Here is a 15,000-nt window from a genome sequence, read left to right as displayed (position 1 = left end):
TGTAGCGTTGCCAGACGCGCATTAAGGCAAACTTTAACTTTGAATGAAAGTAGAAACCACTGAGGCTAGAGGGCTGCAATTTCGTACGTTTGATGATTGGAGGGTGGATGATCAACTTAACATTTGAAACCCTCTAGCCTCGGAAGTTTTTAAGATCTGAGGGCGGAGAGAAACAGTGTGGACGGACAGTCAGAGCCGACACAATAGGTTTCTTTTACAGAAAACAATAGGGGGGGTTTATGAACCTCTCACTGACAAGTTAATGATCCTTTTCTGCTAGTTCTGCAGTAAGGTTGAGATGTTATGTAACTCATTAACAAGCGATTATGACGTCAGAGGGTGACATCAGGCAGCTAGAAAAAGTGACTTCATTTGGTCACCGTTGATGTGACAGACGACCACAAGTCAAAATGACCCAACATCTTCAACACAAATTTTGTTTGATTACAGCCACCTTTCATTTGCATGATTATGCACATATATATTGGAGAATTAAAACTGCTGGACTAATCCACCCACGCGCCTTCAGAAGCATTACAGCCGCATATAAAGTAGATTATTTTTCCATCACGTAAATCTTAGATATTGGAATAATGGCGATCTCTTTACGGGGGTAATTACGCTTCTGTACAGATATTGGGTCGTGGGTAAGTCAGTGGGTTTTTTCTGACTCAGAGAATCGAAGAATGCGGTTATGAGGACCAGGTACCTGTTGACTTCAAGTAACGATCTCAAGGAGTTTGTTCTCAAGAATGAGTTTGTTCTCAAAATATTAGTTATATTTTCTTTTTCTAACTTAAATTTTAAGTTGTTCTACAAAAATAATATGAGCAATATAAAGTTTCTTATTTTTTCTAAATAGGTCAGGTTTCAGTTACTTCATTAAAGGCATTATTACCTTACAATAGCTGTAATGCTTTAGCTCCCCGAACCAGCTAGTTTAACTAGTTACTGCCGAAGAATTGCCTTTTTACAGAACAGTGCTGGGATCTTCGGGAGAGATGAAAGTTTTCCTTTTCTTGAGAGCTACGTAGTTCAAGCAGTGGCAGACCAGACTCGGTCCTAAGCATTTTTTGAAGATATCAGCCCTTTCGAGCAGGACGGATTTCGCCGCCGTTGGGATTATTTATGTTATTTGGCAACACTTAAGATGATTTACCGAGAGTAAATCGTTCATGGGACCCACATCAGGACGGAGACTATTGCAATAACATCGCATACGGACAGCTTGCCGGTGGATATAAGATGCAGGTTAGCTAATTGTAAGGTTACCCGGCCTTATTTATTGGTTTGTGTTTTATATTCCTCAACCATTCGAGTAATCCATAATTAATATTTCAAATCCTGCTAATATTATTTTTTTTAGAACGTTTGGATTGGCCTATTTCTTTGGCTACAGTTTTTGCCATATTTAATAACGAAATTATCATGGATGGGTTAAGTGATAATTGTCGTTGACTTGGTGAGATTTGTATAATTGAGTGTTTGGTGTTTAAGTTTTAAATCTTGAGAAGTTTATAATTTAAGTGTAATAAGTTTGGATGTTTTTCACAAATTTGGTTACGGTTTTTGTAGTGCCTTTCTCTCGTTCTTGTGCAGGTGACGCGGAATGGTCCGTTTCTGGGTGCACTTTTTATAACGTCCTTAATTTGGAAGTGCAACGGATGTCTCCCTTATTGTTTCGTTCCAATACCAAGACGAAGTGTACATTGGGGAGCTTATTTGTTGAGGTGCTGAAGCGATGTATCACGAAATATAGGTTATTCTTTTATATCTCTTGCATATTTTTACTCCTTTAGACTTCAAAATAAGATAGTATATAAAATTCTGCGTATGGCGCCCGAACAGGGACTTTACTCGAATTAAAGCCGTTTATTTCTTTGTTTCGTCTTGGTGTTGGGTCCCCTCCCCCTTGCGTGTTTCATTTTGTTTACATTTTTTCGAACGTTAGAAATATAAAAGTTTTGATATTTTGAATATCGTAGAGTTTTGCGGTATATTATATTTGGTGGTATTATTCTTAATTTCATTTTTATAGCATTTTGGTGAATTAATTACCTCATTTTTGTTGCATTTTGTTGCATGGTTATTTAGAACCTTTTTGCCTTTTCTAAGTAAACTTTCTTAGTATACGTGTTTGGTGCATTTTATAATTTTTCTTGCATTTCTTTAAGGCATAGTGATTATTAATTTTTTGACAGTGCATTTTTTTATAGCATTTATAATGTGGACTTATAATTAATTGATTGCACGCGTAAAACCATCAGAGCCCGTTGTAACTCTTGCTCATAACAAATGTAGTACATATGAAACGCTTAAAACAGCTCTCAGCTAGCAGTAACAGAGAAGAGCTTAGACGAGTACAAGATTGAGCTTTCTAAAATTAGATAATGATATTCAGACTCGTAAAATTTGTTGACTCTCAAGAGTTTGATGAGGAGATCTTGAAGCAGAGGTTGAGCCATGTGAGGATTACATGTTGTAAGATTTTACAGAATGTTTAGGTATGTTAAAATGTTTGTCATCTACTACTCCTACTCCGTCAGGTAACAATAGGGTAGATGAGGGCACGTAGTCTTTTGAAACAGCCAGTAGCGCTATTAACCTAATATTCTAGCACTGAGGGAGAAATTTTTTTTAAAGTTTTTTATAAGAGAGTTTGAGCTTACTACTGCCTGCATACAGTTACCCTGATAGGGATTTGTTATTGCTATTGTTCACAGCAGGTTTCTGGTAATGCTAAGACACTTCTAAAACTCTCTCGAAGTAGATAAGCAGACATACAAGGATGCGAAAATTTTATTAAGTTCTGCCTTTGCTTCTCCTGGAGAATCTTAAATTTGAAACTATCAAGAAGCTGACTGAGCTTAGTTAGGTTATAATGACGATCCATTTGAATTCATTTCCAAAACTAAAATGATTCAGGAATCGTTTAGGTCTTTATCTTGAGTGTAGATGAGGTAATACAGTATTTTGTATGGAATGGTTTAAGCGGTGCTTTTAAAACTCATTTAGTTCATGTCATGGTAAGAATAAGCCTTCCATTAAGGAATTGTGGATAATTTTTTTCACTGCAAATGAGCGTATATGCAGCATAAACCACATAAGTGAATAAGTCTAGAAGTCCTCAAAGGGGGAAAGAAACAAATAGTTCTAGTTTTTGCTGCTGCAGTCCATACAAGTCTTGTAATATTTTTGATAATTGCCCTTTGTGTTCGGATGCGGGTTAGACATGTTTTTCATACTCATTCCCGCTCTTGTACAAGATATAAAAACTCCCCAAGCAAAGATTGATAGAATCGGTAAACTGAGTGGATGTAAGAGATGTGCTAGATTAAATCACAAAAGCACTCATGTAAATTTAAGTTTAGGAAGAAATGTCTCATTGTTACGGCTGGCATTTTCAATTTTTGTGTACTCGTGGTTTTTCCGGTTCACATACTAATACAGCTGTTGACAATGTAAAAAAAACAGTGCTAGTGCAAGTAAAGTGAAGCAAGTAGTGGGGTTGTAGTTTTGCAAAAAAAAAAAAAGTTTAAGTTTTGATTCGGTGCTTCCCACTTTTTTCATTTAACATCAGCAATTCCTGCTACCGTGCTCTAAATGATAAGGGGTCACAAAGTTCATTTGTAAGCGAAAGGTTGCAGGCATCTCTTGAGTTAAAGTCCTTCAAATGAATGTAAAATTAACTATTAAAGGATTCAATAAGCCTCAGTTATATCAAAGTAAAACTTGTAGAAAGTTCCTCTCCAACTCCGGTGAGCATTTGTTTAAAATTACCTGCTTTGGTGGTTCTAATATAACGTATATTTGAAGTTGCTAACCTTGGGTAAAATTGTACAACATTTTTGAGGATAAGGGCTATGTTTTAGCAGATTCATTTTTAAGTAAAGAGAGTCGGGAGATTGGAAACATTGATTTATTTTAGGATCCGATGCAGCTAGATGTATTGCAGGGAGGGATGTATGTTTCGGAATGCTCTTTGTATATTTGTTCTCCTGTAGGTGTACTTTTGGTTTGGTAATTTAGACCGGTTTGTTAAATGATATATCAGCTCTGCCAACCTATGCATCTTCAGACAGTGATGAGTTAGTTTGCCTTTAGCACCCCTGCATCCTATAATTTTGTATCGAGTAATATTGCAGAAAGTCATGCATTTTTTAATTTCTTTGTTTAGTTGAACCTCTCGATAACACAGATTTTGGAAAATTTAGATTTTTCATCGGTTTCCACGCAATCTAATTTTTGTGTTTTAGATGATAAAGGTAAACTTATTGGGTCCAAACTTAAGCTGTAGCTATGTAATGAAAATTTTAGAAGAAGAATGTGGAAATACATTTACTACGAAATAATCAGGTTTTATAATGAGGAAAGCATTGAGGTTCATATACCCTCATTAATTATTCATTGAATAATATCTCCCAAGATTTAGACGGCAGGATTGTTGTTCCCTCTTTTATGAACAAAAGGGTTTCACATTGCCTATCAAAAAACCAGAGATTGTCTAGGCAGATACTTCACTCTAATTTTGCAAAGCTTAAGAAGAATGGTCACTTCAGCTTTATGGATCAAACAATTAAAGAGCAGGTTAGGGACTGGTATAATAGCTAAGGTAGATGCATGTTCAGAAAATTTGGTTTGGGAAGAACATCCTGGATACTCTTTTTTACCACATATGGGTATATTTAAACCTGATAGGGAGACCACGAAGTGTCGTATTGTATTTTCTTAGTAATTATGGGAGAAAGATTGTGAGAAAAAGTTGAGCGTATCTCATAATCAAGCAATGTTTTGCAGGACCCACCCTTAATCAGAAACTTTCTTCTGCTTTTTTGCATCTCCGATTTGGATCTTCTTTATTATTATATGATTTGAAGAAGGCATTTAACAGCTGCTCTTGAGTGACGTGGACCAAAGTAAGTTATTGTTTTATTGGTATAAGAACGTTGATAAAAAGGATTATTCTCTTGTTGTGTACGAAATGTTCGTCTTAGTTTGGGCTCAGATTGCAGCCCTTTTCTGTTAATGATTTCACTTTACTACATTTGGTAAATTATGTCAAAGAATGATCCTCCCATGTTGCAGGGTTTGAAGCATCTTATGAATGGGCTTTTATATATGATAATGGAGCCATTACTACTGATTCCATTGTGATGGGAACTCCAGTGGTCATATGATAATTTACCACATATTTTTTCTCCATACAAATTTGAAATACAACAACTTTATACTAATCTTGTGGACCTGCAAAGTCAAATTGATCAGAAGTATGGGAACATTTCCTAGTGAAGAAGTAAAACTTTTAGGATAAAGTGGGGATCGTGTAACGGATACAATTTACACAAATCCTATGTATTTAAAGTTGAAGCGACACTAAAAGTTCCATTTTAAAGTCATTGGCTTCTCAGTTTGATGTATTAAAAACTTTTAATATGCCAATTTTTTTTTGAAATCGCAGGCGTCTTTTATGCATAAACTTCAATGTGATTAGGTCATTAGGCTGGGATACTAGTTTGTCAAACAGATTTGCAACATGAGTGGAGGAATATTTGCAAGCAGACAAAGTTCTGCACAACTATTTCAGATCCCTAGATTTGTTGGATCTAGAAAATGTAAATACAAATTAATTGCATTTACGATGCCAGTCACTCACTTTATGGTTGGTTTTGTTTTATATTAAGTGTATTGAAAACTGGCAAAATTAAGTTTGATAACCGCTAAAAACCGAATGGTTAATTTGCAATTAAAGAATAATCTATACCTTCTTTGGAATTAAATGCCATAACTTTGGGTGATGAAACTTTGATGGAGATTTACCGAGATTTGTCTGTCCTTCTTGCATTGAACCTGTGGCTATAGTTTTGATCTTTGTCTTTATACAGATTCACTATGTTGCATTCATTGGTTACACTTGGCTGTGGCTAAATTAGACAAATTGCAAAAACGATCCACTTTTGTTGTCAATAGATTACAGGTCTATTCAGAAATTGTGCGATATTAAGCATGTTACATTTAAGTTTTTATTCCAGGTATTGATAATCCTGCAGATTGTGTCACAAGGTGTTTTATCGTATAAGCAGCTTTTGAAATCTAAGTTTTTTTGTTTGGGCCCAAATCTTGATTTACTTAAGGAAATTGAGCAGGGATCTTAGCGAGTTGTTGTGCCAAAATCATTAGTTGAGCAGCAGTCCGAATAATTTTGTTACAGAATCTGACGAACCTAGTTCAGTTTCTCCCTTTGACTAGTTTGTCAGCTAATTTAGAAATTTCTGATTCTTTGTTGAAATCCATGTAAAAAACTTTTCTAGTTTCCGAAAAACTGGTTTCTTTGCAACGTGGAGTTCTTTATTATTTTCAGCTATGGAAAATTAAGTTAAACTAAGATACCTATTAATAAAAAAAACCTAATTTATTGTAGAGGCCACATGTCAAATTATTAGAGATGATCAAAGAAGACATTTTTCTGATGTTTTTGGTTCTGATATTTCCAAGTTGGAGGTAAAACCTTAGATGATATTCCAACCATGGTATCAAAGTTCAATGTTTTTATGGATCAACAAGGAGTCCTTAGAGTTAAGAGTAAGTTTTTAAAAAAAATGGCACGTGAACTCCAATCAAGGATTTCCTATTTGCTTTCAAAGAATAGTGCCTTAACAAACATCATAGTTAATGACTTCATGTTCAGCTTGCTCATTCTGGTGTTATGCAGTCCTTTCTGAACTTAGAAAAAAGTTTTTTACCATTCCATGCCATTTTTCTGTCGTAAAGAAGTGTTTAAAACAATGTGTTCATTGCAAACGATTCAATGCTAGAACTATTAAGTTAAATCAAAGTCAATATCGTGGGAATTCCGGTCAAATCCTCCTCACACTCCTTTTTGCTAATATTTTTATTGATCACCTTGGTCCATTTTATGCTAAGAAAAATCAGCAAAAGGAGAAAGTATGGCTTCTTTGTGTACTTGTACATGGGTCACGAGCTATCAACCTTCAAATTTGTCATGATCTTTCTATGAAAGAATTTGTGCGCGCATTTCAGATGCATTGTTTTGAATTTGGAGTACCACAATTATGTATAATGATTTAGGTTTCTCAATTTACTGCTGGATTTCTTAATTTAATAACTGATTTTTTACAAGATCCAGAAGTTCAAGTATTTTGAAAGCAATAATGTAAAACCACTTTCTTTTCAACATACTTTTTTAAGGTTGTAGTGCGTTAGGGTCATTGGTTGAGGTATGTGTTAAATTGGTCAAGAGACTTCTTTTTGGATCTATTAAGAATAATGTTTTATTCATATTTTGATTTTTAATTTCTAGTTGCTAATATCATTCATTTAGCTAATAGGAGACCCATTGCGTTTAAGGAATCATTAAGAGATATTTCTGACGAACTGCCTGAAACCCATAACTCCTGAGCATCTTATTAGGGGATATAGGATTACCTCCTTAAATTTAATTCCTGATTTACACCACATACCATCCGAGGATCCTGACTATGAGCATCAGGTAAATCCTCCCACCTTCTATACAGTGCCAGTATGCTAAATTAAGAGAAATTCGTTTCAGAGTTATTTGAAATTTTATCATGGTGAGTTTTTAGGAACATTAATTTCTCAGGCAGTTGATAGAAAGGGTCGTTATATTCCAGTCACTAACACTGATTGCAAGTGAATGATATTGTTCTTATTAAGGAAGTACATACTAAAACACTAATGACTACCCCTTTGGCCATGGTAAAACAAATACTTAAAAATAATGATGGTGAAGTAACTGGAGCCGTAGTAGTATTTAAAGGGTAAATCAAAAGGTGGAGGTTGTAAAAAGACATGCCTCTACTCTTATTCCGATTTTTAAGGTTGACCCTGAGTTCTCTGATAGGTTAGTTGACATAAAAAAAGGATGTTAAAAATTATTAAACTCGATCAAAAAGAAAGGCTGCTTTAATGAGTAAAAGAAAAACCCAAAATTTGTTATGAATGATCTAGTTTAGTGGCTCGTAGTTTCCCCGGCCTGTAAATATTTTTATGCTAATTTTTTCTAATTCTTCAGAATTTATTTTTTGTATGCAAATTTTTTTTTGTAATTTTCTTTCTTGTTTAAAAAATAAAATTTGCATCCCTCTTTGGTAGAGTGTACAAAATATTAGTTATATTTTTTATTTTTTCTAACTTTGAATTTTAAGTTGTTCTACAAAAATAAATATGAGCAATATAAAGTTTTCTTATTTTTTCTAAATAGGTGGTTTCAGTTTAACTTCATTAAAGGCCATTATTTACCTTACAATAGCTGTAATGCCCTTTTTAGCTCCCCGAACAGCTCGTTTAAACTATTAGTACCCTGCCAAGAATTGCCTTTTTTACAGAACAGTGCTGGGATCTTCGGGAGAGATGAAAGTTTTCCTTTTTTCTTGAGAGCTATGTAGTTCAAGCAGTGGCAGACCAGACTCTGTCCTAAGCATTTTTTGAAGATATCAGCCCTTTCGAGCAGGACGGATTTCGCCGCCGTTGGGATTATTTTATGTTATTTGGCAACACTTAAGATGATTTACCGAGAGTAAATCGTTCATGGGACCCACATCAGGACGGAGGACTATTGCATAACATCGCATACGACAGCTTGCCGGGGGATATAAGATGCAGGTTAGCTAATTGTAAGGTTACCCGGCCTTATTTTTATTTGGTTTGTGTTTAGTATTCCTAAACCATTCGAGTAATCCATAATAAATATTTCAAATCCTGCTAATATTATTTTTTTAGAACGTTTGGATGGCCCCTATTTCTTTGGCTACAGTTTTGGCATATTTAATAACGAAATTATCATGGATGGGTTTAAGTGATAATGTCGTTGACTTGGTGATTTGTATAATTGAGTGTTGTGTTTAAGTTTTTAAATCTTGAGACGTTTATAATTTAAGTGTAATAATTTGGGATGTTTTTCACAAATTTGGTTTACGGTTTTTTGTGTGCCTTCTCTCGTTCTTGTGGCAGGTGACGCGGAATGGTCCGTTTCTGGGTGCACTGCCCCTTTTTATAACGTCCTTAATTTGGAAGTGCAACGGATGTCTCTTATTTGTTTCGTTCCAATACCAAGACGAAGTGTACATTGGGTGGAGCTTATTTGTTGAGGTGCTGAAGCGATGTATCACGAAATATAGGTTATTCTTTTATATCTTTGCATATTTTTTACTCCTTTAGACTTCAAAAATAAGATTAGTATATAAAAAAAAAAAAAAATTCTGCGTACCGGTGGTTGCCTGTCCTGTAGCGTTGCCAGACACGCGATTAAGGCAAACTTTAACTTTGAATGGAAAATTAAGAAACCACTGAGGCTAGAGGGCTGCAATTTCGTACGTTTTGATGATTGGAGGGTGGATGATCAACTTAACATTTGAAACCCTCTAGCCTCGGAAGTTTTTAAGATCTGAGGGCGGAGAGAAACAGTGTGGACGACAGTCAGAGCCGACACAATAAGTTCTTTTTACAGAAAACAATAGGGGGGGTTTATGAACCTCTCACTGACAAGTTAATGATCCTTTTCTGCTAGTTCTGCAGTAAGGTGAGATGTTATGTAACTTCATTAAACAAGCGATTATGACGTCAGAGGGTGACATCAGGCAGCTAGAAAAAGTGACTTCATTTGGTCACCGTTGATGTGACAGACGACCACAAGTCAAAATGACCCCTCCAACATCTTCAACACAAATTTTTGTTTTTGATTACAGCCACCTTTCATTGCATGATTATGCACATATATATTGGAGAATTAAACTGCTGGACTATCTAATCCCACCCACCGCGCCTCAGAAGCATTACAGCCGCATATAAAGTAGATTATTTTTCCATCACGTAAATCTTTAGATATTTGGAATAAGTTGGCGATCTCTTTACGGGGGTAATTACGCTTCTGTACAGATATTGGGTCGTGGGTAAGTCAGTGGGTTTTTCCGACTCAGAGAATCGAAGAATGCGGTTATGAGGACCAGGTACTTGTTGACTTCAAGTAACGATCTCAAGAGTTTGTTCTCAAGAATGAGTTTGTTCTCAAAGGAAAGTTTGTTCTCAAGAAAAAGAGAGTGTTTCTCAAGAATGAGTTAGTTGTCAAGGGAGAGTCTGTTTTCGAGAAAGAGTTTGTTCCCAAGGAAAAGTTTGTTCTCAAGAATGAGTTGGTTTCGAGAAAGTTTTTTGTTCTCAAAGAACAAGTTATGGTACTCCCTTTTGGCTTTTAAGTCATGGTTAAGCATGATCCAACGGATATAAAAGAAAAATTAAAAATCTTTCCGGAAAAATCAGCATAAGGTTAATCTTAAAAAAAAATAAGATAAAATAAACAGCTGACCTGAACCCAGACATGAAAACTGTATTGAAAGTATGGACCATTGTTGATAAAACTCGTGGGTGCCTTTGTGTTTGTTTGTTTGTTTTGTTTGTGTTTATTGCCATATTCAATCCAATTTCCCCTCCTCCCCTGATTTACCGAAGGGGATAATGAAGTCGACTGGAAAACTAAGGGTCACTTGACACCACTGCGAGGATGGATGGGTTACCTTTGGCATGAGGATTGATGGGTACCTGTGGCATGGCCGATGAGTCCCCGGGTTTGATTGGAATGCAAACGAAGGATGACAAGTCTTTCTCTTTTCTTGTCGTTCTTTCCCTCGATCTTCTGTTCATCCTTTTGCGAGGTTTATTCCTTATTTTAAGGTTCTCTGCCGGTTCGTTTTACGTCCTGCTGTTTGTTTTCATGCTGATGTCTTGCAGTTGTTCCTGTCTTTCTTGCTTGCGTTTTTCATGTTATGACAATCGTTGAATTTTCTTGCTGTCCATTGTTATTCGTTCAAACGCATTTTCTTCATATTTTATTGCCTATTTTTATTCTTTCTCTATTCATAGCCGCCACCGAGGGATTAACAAGAAAAAAATCATCCAGTTTCCTCGCTATCATTGTTCTTCTTTCGAATGTTTTTTCTTCATATTATTTTCTATTTTTCATTCTTGTTTTTCTTTCATATACGTTTTTTCTTCATATTTATTGCCTATTTTATTCTTTCTCTTTTCATAGCCAACACCAAACACTTAAGGAAAAAACTCATCCAATTTACTTGCTAACAATGTTCTTCTTTTCAAACGTTTTTTCTTCATGTTTATTGTCTTCTTTTTTCTTTCAAACGTTTTTTTCTTCATATTTATTGTATGTTTTTTTCTTCCTCTTTTCCTAGCCAGCACCTAGCGGTTAACAAGGAAAAAACTCATCAATTTCCTTGCTGTCATTGTTTTTCTTTCAAACTTTTTTTCCATATTTACTGTCTATTTTTGTCTTCTCTTTTCCTAGGCAGCACCGACGGCTTAACAAGGAACTCCTATTTTCCAGAGGCTGAAAGATGTTATTTCGTCTCTTTAGATTTACGAGTTTGTTTGTGAAGTTTCTTGTGGTAATAAATGGCTTTGCAAATTTCAATGCTAAGCGCTGTTGACAGCCAGCGACCATTGTTTTCAATGAGGTCTACTGTTGTTTGGATAAGTGAGTGTGCACACACACGCATGCATATATCCATGCACACATATATATATATATATATATATATATATATATATAATATATATATATATATATATATATATATAGATATGATGTGTGTGTGGCATGACTGTCAACGCCATTACTTGAAGAGTGTTAAGAACCAAAAAGGCAATGCCCTATACATCCCTCCTACCCCATGGTTTATATATATATATATATATATATATATATATATATATATATATATATATATATATATATTGTATTATAAAACAGGAGTGGATCTTATAATTCCTCCCCCGGTTGACAGTAGAGGAGACTGACACAAGCCAATCACACCGTGCAAACTTGTTGTCCGCCTTTGGTGGGAGTGGAGTAGGTAAGGGAAGAGGATGGCATAGGAGACATCCACCCTCCTCCTGCAAATCTGTTTGTCAGCCCGTGTGCGGCCAGAAAGGTAGGGGAACATGATGGTAGGGGAGACAACCACCCTCCTTCTGCAAAACTGTTTGTTCACCCAGGTGGGATAGGGTAGGTAAGGGATCAGGAGGATCAGGAATACAGCGTGCTAATAAGCTCGTGTATATATATAATACGCATTCCAACCACAGTTGCCTAACCAGTCTATACAGAATCAACTACTTGAGTAAATAAAATCCAAATGGATTTCTAGGAATTACTCCCAAGTCGTCCCCCTCGCGTGGGATTGACTGTCAGTTTGACGGCTGCCCTCATTTTCTCCCCATATTCAGACCATCTCAAAACGCAAGGAAATATTTCTCTTATATTAAATTTTTGTTTTTTTAAGCGTGTTCTTCGTCGTATTTTCCTTTCTAAGAACAGGTAGACTAACTGCTTTTTGAAATACTACTTGTGAATCATTTATATATTCATATATATATATATATATATATATATATATATATTATATATATATATATATATATACATATATATATATATATATATATATATATATATATATAATACACATATATATACATATTAGGTATATATATAAATACATGTGTATATGTGTATATATACATACACGTGCACACACACACACACACATTATATATATATATTATATATATATATATATATATATATATAATATATATATCTGTGTGTGTGTATGTATATATATCCTGCATTTCATATTACTCTGTGTGTGCGTGTTCGCGTGTGTGTTGTATGTATCCACGCACGCATGCCTAGGGTCTGCATGCATGTGTGGGTACATCAAGAGTAATGAAATGCTTGATGTCACACCTTATATGCAGTTGGCTAATGTGGAGTATGACGTATAAAGTGCTGTGTAACGCCTGCAACTCTGTCTTCATTTGCCTTGGAATATTACAAATAACTTCTCCTCTGTTTTGCTCATAAAAGCCCGCGTGGCGCGAAGATGAAAGCGATTCGGGTTGTCCTGAAGAGAGAGAGAGAGAGATTGTATGAATGAAAACGAAAAAGACTGTAAAATTCTGTAGGTGGAGACTGGAGACATTATTCATCCACATTTTTGAAGAAGCAGAATTGTACCAAACTATTGGAATCATATTCAGTTAAAAGCTGAATTATTCTTACATAAATCCATACATAAATACGTATATACATCTATAAATACGCACATACAATCATAATACACGCAGATGAAATTATCAAACGCTTTGGAAAATATTTGAATATATTCCTATGAAATTAACCGAGAGAAATCAGAAAAGAGATTTAATAGGCGATGACGTCAGAGCTGGAGAGAAGCTATGAATGAAAAGCGTTTCGTCAAAATCGCAATTTGGAAGTCTGACGACAACATACAGCAGACGTGTGAGCGGTTGAGGCATTAATTCAATAGGAGCAGAGATCCTAGTTCGAATGGGCTCAGATCACTGACAGTAGAAAGTCCTGGGGAAGGAATCGTCGTTACATGTGGAATTTTCCTCTTAATATTTCTTTGCTTTGATGATATTAAGTTTTCAAGATGCCCTACAGTTTAGTGGTACGTAGGGTTTAATTGATTTATGTAGACTACATGTATTTACACACCTTGGTATGTATATATATATATATATATATATATATATTATATATATATATATATATATTGTATATGTGTGTGTGTGTATGTAGATCTAGAGGGAGAGTCTGGGACTTCGTGCTAGATATTAATTCACGTTGGGTGCTGTTAACCCGCGTGGAAAGGATCAACGCCAGAGGTAACGGTGGAATGCATTTCCAGAGAACGCATTTAATAATAGGGATAATGACCAAAACTCCTTCCTACGTAAGGACAGTTACGACAGTTTCGTTTGGGCGAAAGTAAAGGTCTGTTCGAGCAATAAGCTATACTATGTGCCGTGGTATGGCGTGGCAACTGCAGTTCTCCTCGAATCTGACCATTGTTTAGTATTTGTCCAGTAGACGCAATCACTCCCGGAGCAGTTGGAAGTCCTAGTTACAAGCTGTTCTCGTGCTGTTGTCTTGAATGTCTATGTCACTTCGCACTGATGAATTTAAGATAGCGTATCTAAATGCCTCGTGGTTTCAGACAAATCTCTAATAGAGCAAGATTCGCGAAAATAAACTGGCATAAAAAGACGAAAAAACCCGGGGTGTGTTATTTCTGTCAATATCAGTAAGACAGTACAGCACAAAAGATTAGGGCTTAAAGTCTGAAGAATACAGGTAAATTTTTAGTTTCAGCCAAATTTGGAAAAATGCAATAAAAAATATATTTGTTGCATCAGAAATAGTGTGGTTTCAATGAATTTAACGTTTATTTTTGACTGCAAACCAACCGATTTAGAGATTTACTATGTATACCCTAGTTCATCCCACCAATTATGGGGGACACCCTTTGGGAACCGAGGTTTTTGGGTGGGGGAAGGGTGAGAGGGTGTTGTTGGGCATTGAATGATATTTGCAATAAATGAATAATTAATGTTCCAGCACCCCTCCCCCATACCCTAACTAGGCCTACCGGGGGGGGGGGGAGGGGGGTAGGGCCCCCCAGCGACCCCCTTAAAGCCACAGTAATTTTCAGGGCACCACAGAACCTAACAAACCCACCTAACCTAACCTAGGGGCCCTGTACCCACCCCTACCTAGGCCTAGCGGGGGGGCTCCGCCCCCCTGCGACCCCCCTTAAGGCCACAGTGATTTCGGGGCACTACCGAACCTAATACAACCACCTAACCTTACCTAGGGCCCTGTACCCCTACCTAGGCCTAGCGGGGGGGCTCCGCCCCCCTGCGACCCCCCCTTAAGGCCACAGTGATTTTCGGGGCACTACCGAACCTAATACAACCACCTAACCTAACCTAGGGCCCTGTACCCCTACCTAGGCCTAGCGGGGGGGCTCCGCCCCCCTGCGACCTCCCTTAAGGCACTACCTAACATCCATCAAACCAAATCCAAAGTGATGGTACTGCTGTATACATCGTTATACTACCACCATTATAATATACTCTATAAATTAA

Source organism: Macrobrachium nipponense, chromosome 37 (assembly GCF_015104395.2).
Source record: "Macrobrachium nipponense isolate FS-2020 chromosome 37, ASM1510439v2, whole genome shotgun sequence".
Taxonomy (NCBI): Eukaryota; Metazoa; Arthropoda; class Malacostraca; order Decapoda; family Palaemonidae; genus Macrobrachium; species Macrobrachium nipponense.
This window is presented reverse-complemented; position numbering follows the sequence as displayed.